The 18,088-nt window shown below is 39.3% G+C and overlaps 1 pseudogene; it reads right to left on the reverse strand.

Moving 5' to 3' along the window:
* Positions 1 to 528: 528 nt before the first annotated feature.
* On the reverse strand, positions 529 to 11,527 carry LOC143586916 (UDP-glycosyltransferase 89B2-like; annotated as a pseudogene).
* Between the last annotated feature and the right edge of the window lie 6,561 nt (positions 11,528 to 18,088).

Below are 18,088 nucleotides of genomic sequence, written 5' to 3' on the forward strand. Positions count from 1 at the left end.
AAGTTGAGGCTTCATAACCGAGCTCGAGCTGAGCTTTGGCTCGTTTAAGCTACTAAACGAGCTCGAGCCGAGTTTAAGCCCATTTAAGACAAAATGACGGGCTCGGCTCGTTTACACTATGTGTGGGTGCCTCGAGCAACCATGAGTTGTGTGGCCATTGCAAGTTTGCAACCGTGAGTTCGGGCCAGAGGGTCAAGTAGCTACAAGCCTACAAGTTGGTTATGGGCTAAAGTGGTGTTTAAGAGGCTTCTTAATGGGAAATCCTCTTTTCCTATTTGATTTGAGATACCCGTCATTGATCTATCCGTAATAACCAAAAACATATAGCTAAATCTAAGTAAACATTCGAGCATTCACTATAAATTCAGGAGTGAATACTAAATACAATATATGATCATTATCGTAAAATACATTATATTAACTAGATATAGTGTATTCATCGGTGATAATATTCACTAATGAGTACATGCATTTATTGGTGCGTGCGCTACATATGTATATAGTGTATTATCGTGAATTAACATGAGTTAGCATGGTTTTGTGTTAAATGCGAGAATGGGACCGCATAAAAAAAACTACGGCTACACAGTGATTCTCATTTTATGAAATTATGGCTCTTAAATTTTAACTATTATTATTTTAAAATATAGTTTCATTATTTTGTTGATTTAGAATTAGTTACTAACTTTGTTTTACTTAAAAGAGTTAAAGGTATTGATATTAGAATAATCACTATATATCCAAGAAGAACAAGAAGAAAATCATAGTAGTTATATGATCTCAGAGCTCAGATAAAAGCTTAACAAACATATCCAAATCCCTCACTGATGCTCCTTTTCACAGCCTTAATGGCATCTTGGCTAAGCTCCTTAACCTTAACTCGCTCTCGCAGGTCACCACTTAACGAAACGTCCAACAATCGAGTCAACTCGTGTGAGCCAGGAATTATATCGGCTCCACCCTCACAAACTCGTTTCCCAACACCCAACTGGTCAACCAGAAGTCCAGAAGCGTAGCATTTGCAAATTGGTCTGCACCCATGGGCCATGCCAACATCATCAAGCCCGCTGCAATTCCTTCCAAGATAGAGTTCCACCCACAATGAGTCAGATACGAGCCTACAGCCCGATGTTTAAGTATAGCTAGTTGTGGAGCCCAACCTTTGACTATGATCCCTTGACCCGAACCACTCACCAGATCTTCTTCGAACCCACTCAAGATCATCGTGCGTGAATCACTCGCATTTAAACTAAATACAAAGTCGATGCTACTATATTCTAGTGCACGTGCTAACGCATGCATTTGTTTTTTATCCAACCAAATGAGCCGGTCATGAGGTGGACCCGCACTCGACCGGGTTCTTGCATTTGCCATCGGGCCATGTTCATCAGGAAGTAATGGGCCAATGGCCCAAACCCGATCATGGCTCATTTGTTTTCTCATGTCTCATTTGTTTTCTCATGTAGTCAATGTAAACCCCTTCTAGTCCATTAAATGTGTTGTACACAATTCCCTAAATTTTCATATTGGACAACATTACCCTCCTGAATGATTCAAAATCATGGTCACCTTTTTTATAACTACGTGAAGCTGGTGGCAAGTGCCACCAAGGAAATTCGGGCGAGTTTGGGATTTCCGGAAAGGAAATGCGAAATATTCGTCGTTGTTTGCATTATTATCGTTAATATTTGGTATGTCTTGGCATAAAGTATGAAAAATGGATGAACTAGGAGCACCTGAAGTTTAAAACATTACTCGTTTAATGCCTAGGTGGGATGCGAGCTCGTTAGTCCACCAGAGAAAGAAGTAGAATATGATGGCCAGGGGCGGTGAAGGCTAGGATTTGAACCATGTAACAATGGGATTGAACAATTGTTGGGTGGAAAGTATTTTGGATTTAATGGGTTATGGGGAAAATGGGCTAACTTCCGGGTCAGGCAAGAGAAGCTTGTGTAGAGAAGGATATGAGGAGAGGAGTGTTGGGTTCCAGTGGTGATCAGTTAACGGTTTAACAATTAAACCCAGTTTTAATTATATTGGTTTCATAATTATTAATCACATTAATAATAGAATACGCAGCGGAATACAAAACGAGTAATCACCAATTTTAGGAACCCTACAGGATCCGATTACAAACAATACAAGTACGAGCCTAAACAACCAAAGTATATAATAATAATCATGACATTATTTAGTTTTACCTCGGTTAATAAATAACGGGTTGAGACACCGAGGGCTAACGGACGACGCTAGGTAACCAAACGAGATGGACAAACAACGGTGGCGGTGCACGAGTGGACCAGCAACGAGGGTGGTGCGAGCGGCGGAGGTGACGGCGTGCTGCTGCGCTACGGCTGGCCGACTGCGGCTGTCGGCGGTGGTTGGAACCGAGAGAGAGAGAGAGAGAGCAAGGGTAAAGGGGTGGTGGCTAGGGTTTAATAATAATAATAATAATTTTATCAATTAACCTAATGACATATTAACTAGTTTATATAACTAGTTAATCATGTCGGGCCACCGAGCCCATATCAAGCCCAATCTCATTAAATGTCCATATCTCGTTTGTTAATCGTTACCGGTTAATTAGTGTAAGCGGTCTATGTCCGTTACCCACAGTGTAACTCTTACGGGTCATAACCCGGTCGGCCGCGTTGACTTAAGCGGACCGGTCCATATTTCCAACAGTCTCCCACTTGGACGGATTTGGTTAGGTTTCTTAACGTTGACAACCAGCGGTGCTATAGCTACACATGGCTGCCCCCAACAGGTTATGATATTTTAAATTCATTAACCAAAAGATATTGGAATACACTATTGCAAGATAATGAAAATATAGTAGTCGTTGTCATCTATCCTTTCCGTATAAGACACCAATTGAACAATGAGACATGGATAATATCAATCTCATATGGCGTTCAATTATTATCGTTTTCGTTCTCGAGTCAAAGTGGTCCAATCAAACACACAGTAAGTTTGGGTGAGGCCTCACACTTTACCAGTTTGAATCAACGAAGGCGCCAATATGTCTAACTGTTACATATCATGCAAGAGTACATAATCCCATCTTGATTACATACAACTCCCACTGAACTTCAGAATATTCCCAACCAATGCCTTTATGACTGGCAGTTACGCGACAACGGTTGACATTGATCAAAGAATACATTTAGTAAACGAAAGTTCTAATATGTATTTTAGGTCAAAGGATACTAAATGAGCATACCAATATCAAATGCATCTTATGACTAAGATCCACGAAGATTATTTGATGCGAGTTACATCCAACGTCATTTATAATGAGGTATGTGAGTTTGGAAGTTAACTCCTTGAGTCCAAAGTCAGAATTGTCTTAATTAAGAATCGTTCCCACGAGTTTGACCAGCTACGGATGATTCAGCTTATAATATTCATGGATTAAACGTATTGAAATGAACATAGTTATAATATTCAATGTTTGCATTTAACCATTAAATCAAAAGTGAACTCAAAAGTATAATTGTTTGATTGTTCATACATTCAAATACTAAATAAAAAGTATAACTGTTTACTAGCTAATCTAAGACCGATAGCATCCCTGTGTTAGTCATGCTTTTCCTGAGTCATCGGCTTAGTGAACGGGTCTGCTAGGTTTTGATATGTGTCTACTTTCTTATTATGATGTCATCTCATTCCAGTATCTCCCGTATGAGATGGAACTTCCTTAGAATGTGCTTGGCTCTGTGATGAGATTTGGGCTCTTTGGCCTGAGCAATAGCACCTGTGTTATCACAGAACACCTCGATTGGTTTATGAGTACTCGGAACCACATCGAGGTCAGTAATGAACTTCTTCATCCAAGCAGCTTCCTTAGCAGCATCTGATGCAGCTATGTATTCAGACTCAGTTGTGGAATCAGCCACCACACTCTGCTTGGAGCTTTTCCAGTAAATAGCTCCTCCATCGAGAGTGAATACAAATCCTGATTGTGAACGAGAATCATCTCGGTCAGTCTGGAAGCTAGTATCAGTGTAAACACCTTACAGTGAGCTCCTCTTCCACTCCTCTAAACACCGAGAACATGTCTTTTGTCCTTTTCAGGTACCTCAAGATGTTCCTTACTGTAGTCCAATGGGCAACGGCAGGACTCTGTTGAAAACGACTAGTCATGCTTAAAGCATACGAGACGTCAGGTCTAGGGCATAACATATTGTACATGATTGAGCCAATCGCTGAATCATATGGAATTTCTTGTATATGCTTTGTCTTAATGTCCGTAGCCGGATTGCGATTTGTTTAACACGGTTCCTTTAGCAATGGGAATAGCTCCTTTCTTGGAGTTGTCCATTGAGAAGCGTGCCATGACCTTGTCTATGTATGTACTTTGACTTAGCCCTAGAAGTCGCTTAGACCTATCTCGGTAGATCTTGATTCCCAGAATATAAGCAGCTTCACCAAGATCTTTCATTGTAAAACAAGATCCCAACCAGTGCTTAACTTCCTTAAGCATAGGAATATTGTTTCCAATGATCAGTATATCATCCACATACAGAATGTGGAATGATAAAGTGCTCCCACTAGCCTTTCTATAAACACAAGCCTCATCTTCATTTTTGATAAAACCAAACTCTTTGATTTTCTTATCAAAATGTAGATACCAGCTGTGAGATGCTTGTTTCAGCCTATAAATGGACTTATTCAGTTTGCACACCCTATTAGGATATTTAGGATTGACAAAACCTTCAGGCTGAACCATATAGACATCTTCCGAAAGGTGTCCATTAAGAAAAGCGGTTTTGACATCCATTTGCCATATCTCGTAGTCATAATACGCGGCTATGGCAAGTAATATCCTTATTGACTTAGTCATAGCAACGAGCGAGAAGCTTTCGTCATAGTCAACCCCTTGAATTTGAGTAAAACCTTTCGCTACTAGCCATGCTTTATAGGTCTATACATTTCCATGCATGTCGGTTTTTCTTTTGAAAACCCACCCGCTCCCTACTGCCCGACCATCGGGGGGGGGGGGGGGGGTAGCTCAACCAAGTTCCAGACTTGATTGTCATACATAGATTGCATCTCGGCTTTCATAGCTTCTTGCCATTTCTCAGATTCCGGATCTAAGATAACAGATTTGTAGTTTGTAGGCTCGTCATTTAACTCGACTACCAATAGGACTTCGGGACCATCCAGATGCCATAGGTATCTAGGATTTGGTATGGGAGTCCTACTACTTCTGCGAACGCTCGTGTTTATGTCTGATGTATCAGCAACAACACCTTGTTGATCAGATGCTCCAACTTCCTCAGCGGATGTTTGTGATTTTCGAATTTCTTCAAGATCGACAATATTATTCCCAGTTCCTCGATCGAGAATTTCTTTCTCGATAAAGTGGCCCTTCCTTTTGATAGATATCAAATTTTTATCAGGGTGGAAGAAATAATATCCGTTGTGGTTGTAGTATCCGACAAAAACAACTTCTACGCCGCGAGGATCGAGTTTGCCATCAGGATCACTGGTTACATATGCATCGTATCCCCATACTCTAAGGAAACACAAATTGGGTTTACGCCCATGCCATATCTCATATGGTGTTTTGTTTACCTTTTTAGTTGGAGCCAGATTAACAATGCGGGTGGCGGTCATAAGGGAAGCTCCAAAAGTAGTGAGGCAAGTTAGTTCTACACATCATCGATCGGACCATGTTTAGCAAGGTTCGATTTCTCCGCTCGCTCACGCCATTATGTTGGGGTGTGCCTGGTGAAGTGAGCTGTGAAACAATTCCACGCTCTTTTAGATGATTGATGAATTCTGAGCTGAGATATTCTCCACCTCGATCTGATCGAAGCATTTTAATGGTTTTCCAAGTTGGTTTTCCACTTTGTTTTGAAACTCTTTGAACTTTTCAAAAGTTTCATGTTTGTTTCATAAGATACACAAAAGCATATCGACTATAATCGTCAATAAAAGAAACGAAGTATCTTTCATGGTTTCTAGACATGGTTCTAAAAGGGCCGCATACATCAGTATGTATAAGTCCTAACAAATCCGTTGCTCGTTCACTTTTATGAGTGAAGGAGTTCTTGACGAGTTTGCCAGCTAAACAAGACTCACAGTAGTCAAAAGAGTCTGGTCCTGTGGATTCAAGAATCCCTTCGGATTGGATTCTTTTAACTCATGTCTTGCTTATGTGGCCAAGTCGGAAATGCCATAGAAACATATCATTGATGCCAGATCTGATACGTTTAGAAAGATTAAATACATTATTGTTAATTTGAACATCAATATCATAAATACCATTTCGAGGTTTAACCTCAAAATAAAAGATATAATTCAAGTAGGCAGAAATAGCAATACCATTAAAAGCATACTTAAATCCTTGCTCAAAAAGTAAAGAAACCGAAATAATGTTCCTGGTCAAACCACGTGCAAACAAATAGTTATTCAAAGTAACTACAAGGCCAGATGGACAAGCAAAATGATATGTGCCAGTTGCAAGACCTAGGACTCTATTCCCATCACCAACGATGAGTTCCATACTGCCTTGTTTCAGTTTCTTCTAGTTCTCAGGCTCTTGCAAGACATTAATGATGTGGTAACCACATCCGGTATCAAATACCCATGTGTTGTTAGAATCAGTGAAAATTTCAATAACGTATATGGAAATAACTTTAGAGGAGCCTTCACCATTGGCCCTCTTCTTTGCTAGCTCTGCTAGATTCCCGGGGCACTTACGCATCCAGTGCCCCATCTTGTTGCACTTTTAGCACTGGCGCTCCTTAGGAGGCGGCAGTGGTGCCTTTGCAACATTCCTGTTGGTGGCATGCTTAGCAGCAACAGTAATCTTCTTCCTACCTTTACCGTTATAACCCCGGTTCTTGGGTTTAGGCTTTTTGTCACCAGCATATCGTGTCATTAGAACTTGATTAGTTTTAGCAGGAATGTTCATCTCAGCCGTTTTGAGTATACCATGATGCCCCGACACTGTCTTCACCCAGGCATACATGTTAAAATTCATTACGAACTTGTCGTAAGAGCTGAGAAGAGAGTTCAAGATGAAGTCCGCTGCCATTTCATCTTACAGGGGATAATCAAGTTTCTTCAGTGGGTCGATGTACCCTTTCATCTTGATGACATGCGCACTAACAGGGGATCCCTGTTCCATCTTGCAGCTGATAAGCTGTTTCATGGTGTCGAAACGTTCTTGACGGGCTTGTTTCTGAAACATGCCCTTGAGTTGCTCATGCATCTCATAGGAACCAAGATCTTCTAAGCCTTTAGCAAGCTCAGATGACATGGTGGCTAGCATAATGCAAGCGAATTCAGTGGAGTCGTCATTATGCTTATCAAGAACCCTTCTGGCAGTAGCTGTATTGTTTTCAGGCTCTAATGGAACCGGTCCATCGAGAACATAAAGCTTCTTAGTCATTTTGAGAACAGGTCTCCTCAAAAATGTTTGTGCCATTCAGCTTTTCTTTCTCAAGAATAGTCTTTAGGTTGAATGATGAGTTATTATCAGGTCACGTCTGTTTAAATAAGCAAAAGTAATTTAATTATTATTTTTGATGTTATAATCCTATTATTAGTAACCCAATTAACATTAATAAAATAGGGAGTTGAGAATATGGCTTCCAGTTAGTAATGGCAGCTGTAGCACACAACAATAGTAAGTGGTTAGGCAGATTGGCAACGACTGCCAATTTTGAATAAAACACAACTCTCAGTTATTAGGCCTATTAAGACAACAATTGCCTAAGTAGATACGTTTAGATACGTTTAGCCTCATCTATGCCCACTTTAGTCTTCAGACATTTGTATCACGTAACAGAAGAGTAAAGTAATAGTCACCCTAGTACAGACACGTGTGAAAGGGCCGGGTGTGTCAACGAAACCCTTTCACCTTGAAGGGATAGGCTAGAAAACAAGTGCGGTGCTGTAGCTCCAAACACTTGACATTTCGCAGTATGCCTCAAGTGTGGCTTATAGTAAGATGACATAAACTATTGATTTTAAAATTGGGATTAATTTTAGAATTTACCGAATAGAGTAAAAGTCCAGTTTTACTGTATTAATCGGGACAACTAGATGAACCCTTTCATCTCTCAGGACACTCAGTTTTAAATAACTTATTAAAACTAAGTTTGTCGCGATATGACTAACCAATTTTAAGTTAATAGTTAAACTATTAAGTTATAAGGTTTTTGGAAAATCAAATTTAGTTTAATTTTGCAAAAACTTAATTGGTTGATTAAAATTTATTTTAATATATTTGGTATTAGGTTGGTGGTATAATAACATATTATAATAAAGCAAGCAACCACAATAGCAAACAAGAATATGTAAATCTTAAATGGCCAATAAAGGTGATTGGTCTTGCTAGAGCCTATTAGCAAGACCAATCGGGTCAAGGGGTCACAACACAAAACAACCACAAGGATGGACTCTTGGTGCATCCCGTCATCTTTGTTAACTCCCACTAACTTCAAGAACTCCGTAAGCTCGTCCTCGGTATTCCTTCGGGTCTTCTTAATTACAATATTACAAAATACATATAATGAAAAACCAAACCCTATCTATTACAATTTTGAACTATCAAAGTGGCCAAATACCATAAAATAAAACCGAAAAATAAAATACAACTTTGAACCATCCATATGATCAAAATCAAAACCAAACAACCAATCACACAAGGTCGGACCAGATTTACATATTCAACAAAAATAAAATCGGGCAATATTTTGGTCAAATAAAATAAATAAAATTGACCAAACCAAGATTGCCCTAAAACTTATCTAGATCAAAACTTCAACTAGCTTGAAGTTTAAGATGTAGATCTGGTGAAAATACCGGATTCGACTCGTATGTTGTAAGCAAGGCTCTGATACCACTGTTGGGTTTCAGTGGTGATCAGTCAACGATTTAACAATTAAATCCGGTTTTAATTAAATTGGTTTCATAATTATTAATCACATTAATAATAGAATACGCAGTGGAATACAAAACGAGTAATCACCAATTTTAGGAACCATACAGGATCCAGTTACAAACAATACGGGTACGAGCCTAAAGAACCAAGGTAAATAATAATAATAATCATGATATTATTTAATTTTACCTCGGTTAATAAATAACTGGTTGAGACACCGAGGGCTAACAAACGAAGCAAGGTGACCAAACGAGATGGACAAACAACGATGGCGGTGCACGAGTGGACCGGCAACGAGGGTGGTGCGAGCGGCGGAGGTGGCGGCGTGCAGCTGGGCTGCGGCTGCGGCTGTTGGAGGTGGCTGGAACACAGAGAGAGAGAGAGAGAGAGAGAGAGAGAGAGGGGTAAAGGGGTGGTGGCTAATGTAATTAATAATAATAATTTTATTAATTAACCTAATGACATATTAACTAGTTAATCATGTCGGGCCACCAAGCCCATATCAAGCTCAATCTCATTAAATGTCCATATCTCGTTTGTTAATCGTTATTGGTTAGCTAGTGTAAGCGGTCTATGTCTGTTACCCATGGTGTAACTCTTACGGGTCATAACCCGGTTGGCTGCGCTGACTTAAGCGGACCGGTCCATATTTCCAACAAGGAGAGGGTCAATTAGTGGGAGCTCGGCTGCGGAGATGATGACGGTGATGGTGAGGCCGCGACGAAGGAGGTGGTGGGTGGCTTCGAGTGAGGGAATAACATGGCCATAGCCAGGACAAGGGCAAAATAGTTCGAGTGTTGTTGGTTGAGTGACGCATGTTTAAGGTTAAGGTAATATTGTTGTTGTTGAGAAGGTATAATAATGTTTACACTTTCATAATGCTAACGATTGGTGTTTTTTCTCGGATAATTTACCCTGAAGCTATACGTGATAATATGATATAATATTATAGATATTATATAATAATATGAAATAATACTATGTTATGTTATAGATATTATATGAAATGATGTTGTATTGTGTTATGTTATGCCTATACTATTATAAATTATGATATATTATGTAATATTATAATGTTTATGTTATGTTATATTATGTTATTATATATGAGAGAATCCTTTTGAAACAATAAATACTATCAAAAAACATGAAATAAAATTAATTCGTTCATTTTTAATAGTAATCTAAAGAAAATAATATAAAGGGATTATATGGTTGGAGCCGAGAAATGAGTAGCGCAGTAAAAGTGTGTTGCATTCATTGATTTGATAGATATAACGCTACTGGAACTCTTGATAATATTAGGGCTTTTCTAACCACACCGCCGGTGTGGTTAGAAAACCGCACAAGACGCGACGTTAAGGACTAACCATTGCGGTGACTGCTCAATCAACCAAATCATGGTCACGTCAACCAAACTATCATCTCACCGTTTCAAATCACATATTATTATCATTAATATTAATATTACTAATATTAACCTAAGTTGATAATTATAAGATTTTGATTTAAATATAAATTTGTGCATAAGTATAGGATTATGATTTTTATGATAAAAAATGATATATATTTAAATAAATATATAATTAAATAAGTGATTTTAGTCTATAAATTGAGGTGTTGGCTATTTGTTTAAAAAAATATTAAATGAAATATACATCTTCACTTTGCTTTTGATTTTTGGTGTTTTGGAATCAAAGCTCTCCTCGTTTTCTTTTTGTTTGGAAAATACATCTTCTTTGAACTCAATTTTCATAAGTTTATTATGTAGTTAAACTAATATATGATCATGTTTATCTTACTAGTTGGTTTGATTTTAATAATTGTAACCTTACAATATAAAAAAGCATAAAAAATATAAAACCATGTGATACAAAATATAAAAGTTCATAACAAGTTCAAAAGCATAAAAAACATAAAACCATGTATACAAAATATAAAAGTTCATAACAAGTTCAAAAGCATAAAAAATATAAAACCATGTGATACAAAATATAAAAGTTCATAACAAGTTCATAACAAGAACATACAAAATATTAATGTTTGATAGAATATAACAAAGTAGTGTAAATCAATATTTACACTACCATGTCCCCGTCTTCGTCCCCGTTGGTTGAGGCGCCGGCGCTGGCCCTTGATGTGCTAGCCTCGTGATCAAAGCGTGGGGGAGGTAATGTGTAATCCTCACTGCGCTGTCGGCTGGCCTCCCTCTCCATCATCCAATAGATTTGACGTTGCATCCGTAGCATCGCGTCCTCTACTCTCCGTAAGCGTGCATCCGTGGCGTGGTCTAAACGCACAGCGCGATAGGTGTGCGGTGCGTGCTGCGGCACCCGTGGCTGACATTAAAATGATAATTAAACGTTAATATTTAGACGAAACAAATAAATGTAAACGAGTTATAAAAGTAACCTGAACCTGCTCCGTTCCATCCGCCGCCTCTTCCTCCCCTCTGTCCTCGTCCCCCGATTGCTCTTCGTGGTTGTCTTCGACGTGCACCTCTGGGGCAATCAATGGTGAAGGCTCGACTAATGGCACCGGTATGTACGGTGGTTTGTTGAAGTCCATAACGAGACGGTCTACTCTTCTCCCGTTCGGGTCCTTAAACTTGAGAACAATACGCATGCCCTGAGCGCTAGAACGGGCGAGCTCGCGGGGGGATACTGTCGGGATCGTAAGGGTAGCTAGTTGTGTTTCAAGTCCCAAATGATGTGTGATGCGCGTCACGTAGGGGACACCGAGCAACGATCCTCGTCCCTGACTGTGCGGGTATGTGGCGATGTAGTAGGCGAAGCAATGGGCGAGGTTGCAATGGATCCTCGTCAGAAGGCACCGCAAAAAAAAAAACAAGTCTGAGAGTTTGAAGTGGTCAGCACCCAGATATCGACCTTGCACTGACGAGGCTATCATCCTGTGTAGGTACCTCCACAACGAAATATAATATAAGGTAAATATAATATAATGTAACGGAATATATTACAATGTAACGTAATGTAAAGTTACATAGGTTCACGTACCTGTACAACAGGTCAATGATGCAGGAGGCTTTTTCTTGGCTACCGGATGGGAAAGGCTTACTCGCAATCGCGCGCCACCAAACACGCAGATAATTGTCTGCGGCCTTGTTGACGCTCGTGGTGTAGATCGGCTGCCGGACTTCCTCCTCGGTGTAAAAGCCGATCGCCACGGCGAACTCCTCCAATGAAAAGTACTGGTCGACCTCAAACATCTTGAACAAAACCTCCCACGCCCGACCCTCTGGGTTCTGATCTCTCATCTGCACCTCTGGCCTCCTCGCCTCCCGTGGCCTGAAATAAAATAAACAATTTGTTAACAATTTGTTTTGAATATATTAAAGTAATGTGTAGGCGGTAAACAAAGTTAAAGTAAAAAAGAAAAACACCTGAAACAGAATGTTGAATATACCTCTAGCGTAAGCTCCCGGTGTGCGTGGTAGTTCATCGTAAACATCCTCATCCACGGCGTGTCGTTGCCGACATACTCTAACATCCTTGTGTCCGCGCCAACTGACTCCATAAAACTGAGGCTTAAAATGGTATTCGGCATAGGCTTCATCAATCGTAGCTGGATGTACCGGTCGTGCTCGAGTGTCCTGAGAACAAACTGCGTGTGTGGGTAACCCACCAACACATCATCCCCTTCAATAAGTTTTGGCGGCTGTTCTCTCCGCTGCCTCCGTCGTGGCCGCTGCTCAACCTCCTCCTCCTCCTGCTGGTAGATGATGTCTTCCTCTACGATGTCCATCTGGTTATCATATATATTAAAAGTCACATTTTAGTTTTCTCAATGAACACAACTGTTGATGGATATTTTAAACAAATAAGATTATGGCTTCAAATTTTCAAACCGACCGTATAAAACCGTACCGGACGAAAGATTTAATCGTATATATTAACGGTTTAATATTTCATAATATACAGTAATTCTTTAAGTTTAATAAAAAAAGGTGCATTGTATAAACCCCAAACCGTGAAACCAAACCGGAACCAAACCGTTAATAACGGTTTGGTTTGGTTCGGTTTTAAATCTCAATGGTTCGGTTTTGGTTTTGGATAATGCCAAACTGTTTGGGTTCGGTTTGACCCGAAAACCGTCAAAACCGGACCTTGAACACCCCGATTTGAGTCGTCTAAGTAGGTCAACACAGTCATGATTATCAAACCTATATAACCTGATTATCAAACCCTTAAATAACCCGCTCAAGTAAACCTATATAACTTGATTATCAAACCCTAACCCGATTAAATACTCTAATATATACGACCGGCCATAAAAATTCCGGGTTGTTTCGAAGGTTTAGGTCGGTTCAACGGTTCTGGTCGGGTAAGGCCGTGAGGTTCATTACGATAACAAACTTCAACATAATCATTTAACAAACTTCAACATAATCATTCTTACTAATTGTAATTTTAGTAAACAAAAAAATAATAATTGAACCAAAACATTAAAACATACCTTATTGGTGAAGACTGGAGTGAAGGAGAGATGGATAATAGGGATGGGAAGGAAGGCTGCGGACGGTGTGGCTGAAAGAGAGACGGCCGGCGGTGGACTACGGCGGTGGTGGGGGGTTAGGGTTTGACCTGCAGTTGTGGTGGGGAAGGGAAGTTGTGTGATGTTTTTGTTTGTTATCGCTGGGTAAAAATAAATAACCTAACTTGCTGGGTAAAAAAAAGGAAAAAACTGGAAATAAAAAAATAAGGCGCTGCAGATGAGAGTCGAACCCGGGTTGACAGGAGGTTTGGCTGGATTAAAGGGAGGAGTATTACCACCATACCAGAGTTCCAGATTGTATATGGGTTCACTCTCACATATATGAAACAAATTTTGAGATGAACTTCCTTTGTATATTAATTATGGAAACCGATTATTTATGCACGTCGTAATACTTTGGAAAATAATAACAATGGAGCCCGAAAATAGCATCTACACAGCCATGAAAATTTCGGTCTGAAATAAACAAGGAAATTGTGGTTGTGTGAATGCAATGTTGGGGTCCATTATTATTAGTATAGAAAACGGTCTCATCGGTCTACGATTTAAGTCCGCTCATCAATATATTACCCTAGAAACTAATAACGATGGAGCCCGAAAATAGCATCTACATAGCCACGATAAATTCGGTCTGAAATTAAGAAGATATTGTGGCTGTGTGAATGCTATTTTGGAGTCCATTATTATTAATATAGAATACAGTCTCGTCGGTCAATTTAACGCGGTTGGTCGAGCGGATATTGGTGGCTGTGTAGATACTATTTTGGAGTCTTTATTAAAATCAATATAAAACGAGGGGGATGAACGTGCCTAGAGGGCCCCATTCATGAATCCCAACAGTCCCGAAAATCCCAAAAGGTTTAAGGGATTTTGGAATTCGGTCAGCTAGGAGTAATGACTGGTGTGCGTCATTACTATTAATCGATGAACAAAAGGTTGCATGCGGATTTTAACAATTGAAGCAATTGTCGTTAATGTTCTTGTTGTGTAGATGCTATTTTAAAAATCTTAGGACTAGTTTGTAATAACTCGCTCGTTCGTTCTAATGTAATCGTAACTTGTGTAACACTATTATTATATTTAACATTTTAAAGATTACATTATCATTGTATATTTTGTAAAAGACGAAACATTTGAAACAAGGACATATTCATCGCCATTTAATATTAGTATACTTTGTATATATATATGTTATATCGTAAATAATACGATATTATAGTACTGGCTTAACTTTCGAAATTCTATTATAAATGTTACATTAAAAAAGAGCATATACACAACACCAAATATGTTAGAAGTGTTTGGTTTGTTGTGATAGGGGGTTCGGGGTTTTATACACAATTTTCCACGTGACCTATATACGCAATTTTAATAATTATATGTTAAAATAAATATAAAACGAGGGGATGAAATAGAATTACAAAATAACACATACACGACAACTATCTGGCATAGTGATATCATCTTATCAAATAGAATTAGGTCATAACATTGCAATCCGTACGTCGCTGCGTGTTTTATAAAAGAAATCACCCAACATATATCCCACTTGTAAGATGGTAGCATTCCATGTGAGATCACTTCATGCTTGTATTTTTGAGGTGGCACCGAATTCATTAAAAGCCTCGGTCCATCTTCGTGAAGTAGTAGGTAGTTTGACCTGGTCCGTGCGTGGTGTTCCCCGCTCCAAGGTAGAATGGAGTTTAATGTGCCTGTAATCGGCACTGATGAGATATACGAAGGTGGTCTAATTAAGAGTTCCACCTTTCCACGGCTACCCCTACGACTATATGTCACCACAAAATAGCGTCTACACAACCACTATATTGTTTTAAGCATATTGGCTTGAATAATTTAAACAGGGTCGTTGATTTTTGAATAATTTGTAGGTCGAGAAGGAAATATCGTTGGTAAGAAACATTTTTGAGGGGGATATGGTAGACTAAAGTGTTTGTGTAAATGATTGATGGTAGTCGTTTTTATAGTCAAAAGTTAGGCGCCGCGTTAAGGGCTTTAGGGGATGGTAAGTGTTACCGACGATATCATTCTATGCCACGGTTGTGACTTAACGCAGAGATTGTCGCCGACATTATTTTTGTAGGCTTTGCAGACTCTTTACAGCTGTTTCAGTCGTTACAGGCTTTTTAGGCCTTATACGCCACGGTCAAGCCTCAACGCAACGGTAAGACCGACTTTAATTTTGCATGCTTTGCAGAGTCAAAAACGATTAACAGGTTGAATACACTTCACACACTTTGCAGATTTCCATGTTAGCCATATACGCCGAGGTGAGATCTTAACGCAGAGGTTAACACCCCTAGAAACCATCTATAAAACATTTATTAAGACCTTTAAATAAATGTATTGAGACTCCTAAGCTGTACGCTCACCACACCCATAAAACATGATTTAATTCCTTATCTTAGACATAATACCATGCCAAAATAATATAGAATATGGTTTCGTTGCTCAATATAACTCGGTTTGTCCAGTGGATATTGGTGGCTGTGTAGATGTTATTTTGGAACCTTTCTTCAAACACGGAAATGATGAACATGTTTATTGGTCATTGATAGCCCCGAGAGTGACATCTAAGGGATGTTTAAAAAATATCTCGGTCAACGAGGAGCGATGATTGGTGTGTACCACATTACTATTAAAGGAAAAAAAACTGGTACGCCGATTTCGATATTGGAGCAGTGGTCGTTTTCTTTGAATTTGTGTAGATGCTGTTTTGAAGTTGTTGTTAATTCTCATTTAGTTAGTTACTGTAACACTTTTATTGTATTTTGTAATTTGAAGATTAAATTATGATTATAACACATTACATGATGATCGGTTTCGAATACATAACTGTAAGTTTAAATTATTAATAACACCCTACCAATATTACATTAAAAAAATTTCTAAAATTGTTGTTGACATCTATGAAAGGTTCTTCTATCCTTTCAGGTGGTTCTTTAGAATGTCGTGTGGAAACCGTCTCTTTGAACACTAGTAGATGATGACGGTGGCACGACCGACGAGGAGAAGTATGACAGACAGGTCTCCTCCGTTTACCCGTATGTCGGAACACAAGTAGCTGACGGCTAGCACGACCGAGGAAGAGAAGTACGATAGACAGGTCTCCTCCGTTGGTAGCATTACTAGTTGAGATCTACGATGACCTCAAATTGGCTGCTACATCGGGCCACGAAAACCCTCACCACCACATGTTACTCCAAAATAGCGTCTACACGGCCAACATGTGGCTTTAATAGTAACCAACTTCATGAGTAAAACAGGAAGGTGTTGTTAACAATATGGGGTACTGAGATAAATGTTGTATAGAGGAAACATGGAGGAGGGTTTTATGATAAACATGGAGTAGGGTGTGTTTTATGTTCAAGTTTTGTGTTAGAAATAATAGTGAATCGGAGGGTGGGGTTTTGTAGACAAAAAATGTTTAGTGTTTGAAAAATTGGTGAATCCTAGTGGGGTTTTGTAGAAAAAAATTTTGGTTCACAAAACGCCGCGTTAACAGCATACTAAGCCAAATTAAAGGAATCAGCGTCGATTAACAGACTAGAACCCTAATTCGTTAGTAATTAAACACTTACACAGCACAAGAATCGACGACCAGGGTTTGCATCTGTCCTGGATATCCGGTAATATGTGGCGGCTCCACATGGTCATCTCACACAAAGGTCATCTGCACAGGAAGGCTTGGAAGATGACCCAGAGGAGTGTTGAATAGACTTGGATTGAGACATCCGTCAATCAGTCGCCAGAATATGGAATAATACGGGGAAGAGGGGAATCGGTCGCCTGATATGGAATAATAGACGGAAACAGGGGAAACAATATTTGACATGTTGAAAAATAATGGAACACTACCGCCACGTAAAGGACTATACGTGGGGTTATTGGTACTGCAAGATTCATGACGTGTCGGAAAATAATAACACAAAAACGTCACGTATACCTCTTAAGGTGGTGGATATAGATTTTTATTTTTATTTTTAAAAACAAAGCCACTATATTTAAAGCATCTCAACCACCTCTCCCTCCCCCCACCACCTCATACATATATCACCAAAAACAACACCGTATGGCACCTCTCTCCCAAACTCATTCACTAAGTTTCACCAAAACAAATACCAAACGTTTCTAAAAACTTGGTGTGGATGTTATTTACAAGAATATTGGACCCGTCAAAACATTCTAAAACGGGTGCGAAGACTACTAATGGTGGATGTGTGGATTCTATTTTCGACAACTCGGTCATCGTGTTACATTAGTACATAAAATTACATATTTTTATGTTAACTTAATCGCAACGTGCGTATAATATGTGGCTGTGATACATCAATTTAAATATACAATCAATCGTTTAAATCAACTGTATCACACTCGACTCGTCAACTTGACATGATTCTAACGTACTCGTTTATACGATTTTCATACAAGGCCCTCCATCCGTAAGCCTCTTATTTTGCAAATCTCGCCCAAGTACGAACCGGCAAAGGCACCGGGAAATCCCCTTCAAGTTGTATATATATCCAATGAGTATCTATAACATTAGCAATGACCGGTACCGGATGATCATGAAACGGATCTGGTCCCTCTCATTAGGAAAAAGGTCTGGCTGAAATGCGGCTCGAGAAGTATCAGAACGCAATTAAATGCTTG

The sequence above is a fragment of the Bidens hawaiensis genome, unplaced genomic scaffold (assembly GCF_021521415.1).
Source record: "Bidens hawaiensis isolate Kalapana, Puna unplaced genomic scaffold, B.hawaiensis_p1.1 tig00035045_1, whole genome shotgun sequence".
NCBI lineage: Eukaryota > Viridiplantae > Streptophyta > Magnoliopsida > Asterales > Asteraceae > Bidens > Bidens hawaiensis.